Source organism: Chiloscyllium plagiosum, unplaced genomic scaffold (genome assembly GCF_037043375.1).
Source record: "Chiloscyllium plagiosum isolate Xiang-an unplaced genomic scaffold, Cpla_swu_hap1 HiC_scaffold_1, whole genome shotgun sequence".
NCBI lineage: Eukaryota > Metazoa > Chordata > Chondrichthyes > Orectolobiformes > Hemiscylliidae > Chiloscyllium > Chiloscyllium plagiosum.
Genome location: NW_028270139.1, coordinates 74,387,711 through 74,390,878, shown reverse-complemented (window position 1 = coordinate 74,390,878; position 3,168 = coordinate 74,387,711).

Below are 3,168 nucleotides of genomic sequence, written 5' to 3'. Positions count from 1 at the left end.
CCCCTCCCCTCCCCTTTTCCCCCCTCCCCTTTTCCCCCTTTCCCCCTCCCCTCCCCTCCCCTTTTCCCCTCCCCTCCCCTCCCCTCCCCTCTCCCATTGTCCCCTCCCCTTTTTCCCCTCCCCTCCCCTCCCCTTTTCCCCTCTCCCCTCCCCTCCCCTCCCCTTTTCCCCTCCCCTCCCCTTTTCCCCTCCCTCCCCTCCCCTTTTCCCCTCCCCTCCCCTTTTCCCCTCCCCTCCCCTCCCCTTTTCCCCTCCTTTCCCCTCCCCTCCCCTCCCCTCCCCTTTGTCCCCTCCCCTCCCCTCCCCTTTTCCCCCTCCCCTCCCCTTTTCCCCATCCCCTCCCCTTTTCCCTTCCCCTCCCCTCCCCTCCCCTCCCCTTTTCCCCTCCCTTCCCCTCCCCTCCCCTTTTCCCCCTCCCCTCCCCTCCCCTTTTTCCCCTCCCCTCCCCTCCCCTTTTCCCCTCCCCTCCCCTCCCCTTTTCCCCTCCCCTCCTCTTTTCCCCTCCCCTCTTCCCCTGCTTCCCCTCCCCTTTTCCCCTCCCCTCCCCTTTTCCCCTCCCCTCCCCTCCCCTTTTCCCCTCCCCCTCCCCTTTTCCCCTCCCCTCTTCCCCTCTTCCCCTCCCCTTTTCCCCTCCCCTCCCCTCCCCTTTTCCCCTCCCCTCCCCTCCCCTTTTCCCCTCCCCTCCCCTTTTCCCCTCCCCTCCCCTCCCCTTTTCCCCTCCCCTCCCCTCCCCTCCCCTTTTCCCCTCCCCTTTTCCCCTTCTCCCCTCCCCTTTTCCCCTTCTCCCCTCCCCTTTTCCCCTCCCCTCCCCTCCCCTTTTCCCCTCCCCTCCCCTCCCCCCCTCCCCTCCCCTCCCCTTTTCCCCTCCCCTTTTCCCCTCCCCTCTTCCCCTCCCCTCCTCTTTTTCCCTCCCCTCTTCCCCTCTTCCCCTCCCCTTTTCCCCTCCCCTCCCCTCCCCTCCCCTCCCCTTTTCCCCTCCCCTCCCCTCCCCTCCCCTTTTCCCCTCCCCTTTTCCCCTCCCCTCCCCTCCCCTCTTCCCCTCCCTTTTCCCCTCCCCTCCCCTTTTCCCCTCCCCTCCCCTCCCCTCCCCTTTTCCCCTCCCCTCCCCTTTTCCCCTCCCCTCCCCTCCCCTCTTCCCCTCCCCTTTTCCCCTCCCCTCCCCTTTTCCCCTCCCCTCCCCTCCCCTTTTCCACTCCCCTCCCCTCCCCTTTTCCCCTCCCCTCCCCGCCCCTTTTCCCCTCCCCTCTAAACCTCCCCTCCCCTCCCCTTTTCCCCTCCCCTCCCCTCCCCTTTTCCCCTCCCCTTTTCCCCTTCTCCCCTCCCCTCCCCTCCCCTTTTCCCCTCCCCTTTTCCCCTCCCCCCCTCCCCTCCCCTTTTCCCCTCCCCCCCCTCCCCTCCCCTTTTCCCCTCCCCTCCCCTCCCCTCCCCTTTTCCCCTCCCCTCCCCTCGCCTCCCCTTTTCCCCTCCCCTCCCCTCGCCTCCCCTTTTCCCCTCCCCTCCCCTCCCCTTTTCCCCCTCCCCCTCCCCTTTTCCCCTCCCCTCCCCTTTTCCCCTCCCCTCCCCTCCCCTTTTCCCCTCCCCTCCCCTCCCCTTTTCCCCTCACCTCCCCTCCCCTCCCCTCCCCATTTCCCCTCCGCTTTTCCCCTCCCCTCCCCTTTTCCCCTCCCCCTCCCCTTTTCCCCTCCCCTCCCCTCCCCTTTTCCCCTCCCCTCCCCTTTTCCCTCCCCCCTCCCCTCCCCTTTTCCCCCTCCCCTCCCCTTTTCCCCTCCCTCCCCTCCCCTCCCCTCCCCCTTTTCCCCCTCCCCTCCCCTTTTCCCCCTCCCCTCCCCTCCCCCTTTTTCCCTCCCCTCCCCTCCCCTCCCCTTTCCCCTCCCCTCCCCTCCCCTTTTCCCCTCCCCTTCCCCTCCCCTCCCCTCCCCTTTTCCCCTCCCCTCCCCTTTTCCCCTCCCCTCCCCTTTTCCCCTCCCCTCCCCTCCCCTTTTCCCCTCCCTCCCCTCCCCTCCCCTCCCCTCCCTTTTCCCCTCCCCTCCCCTCCCCTTTTCCCCCTCCTTCCCCTCCCCTCCCCTTTTCCCCTCCCCTCCCCTTTTCCCCGCCCCTCCTCTTTCCCCTCCCCTCCCCTCCCCTTTTCCCCTCCCCTCCCCTCCCCTTTTCCCCTCCCCTCCCCTCCCCTCCCCTTTTCCCCTCCCCTCCCCTTTTCCCCTCCCCTCCCCTCCCCTTTTCCCCCTCCCCTCCCCTTTTCCCCTCCCCTCCCCTTTTCCCTTCCCCTCCCCTCCCCTCCCCTCCCCTCCCCTTTTCCCCCTCCCCTTCCCCTCCCCTCCCCTTTTCCCCCTCCCCTCCCCTTTTCCCCTCCCCTCCCCTCCCCTTTTCCCCTCCCCTCCCCTCCCCTTTCCCCTCCCCTCCCCTCCCCTTTCCCCTCCCCTCCCCTCCCCTTTTCCCCTCCCCTCCCCTCCCTTTCCCCTCTCCTCCCCTCCCCTTTTCCCCTCCCCCTCCCCTCCCCTCCCCTCCCCTTTCCCCCTCCCCTTTTCCCCTTCTCCCCTCCCTTTTCCCCTCTCCCCTCCCCTTTTCCCCTCCCCTCCCCTCCCCTTTTCCCCTCCCCTCCCCTCCCCCCCTCCCCTCCCCTCCCCTTTCCCCTCCCCTTTTCCCCTCCCCTCTTCCCCTCCCCTCCTCTTTTCCCTCCCCTCTTCCCCTCTTCCCCTCCCCTTTTCCCCTCCCCTCCCCTCCCCTCCCCTCCCCTTTTCCCCTCCCCTCCCCTCCCCTCCCCTCCCCTTTCCCCTCCCCTTTTCCCCTCCCCTCCCCTCTTCCCCTCCCCTTTTCCCCTCCCCTCCCCTCCCCTCTTCCCCTCCCCTTTTCCCCTCCCCTCCCCTTTTCCCCTCCCCTCCCCTCCCCTTTTCCACTCCCCTCCCCTCCCCTTTCCCCTCCCCTCCCCGCCCCTTTTCCCCTCCCCTCCCCTCCCCTTTTCCCCTCCCCTCTAAACCTCCCCTCCCCTCCCCTCCCCTTTTCCCCTCCCCTCCCCTCCCCTTTTCCCCCTCCCCTTTCCCCTTCTCCCCTCCCCTCCCCTCCCCTTTTCCCCTCCCCTTTTCCCCTCCCCCCCTCCCCTCCCCTTTTCCCCCTCCCCCCTCCCCTCCCCTTTCCCCTCCCCTCCCCTCCCCTCCCCTTTTCCCCTCCCCT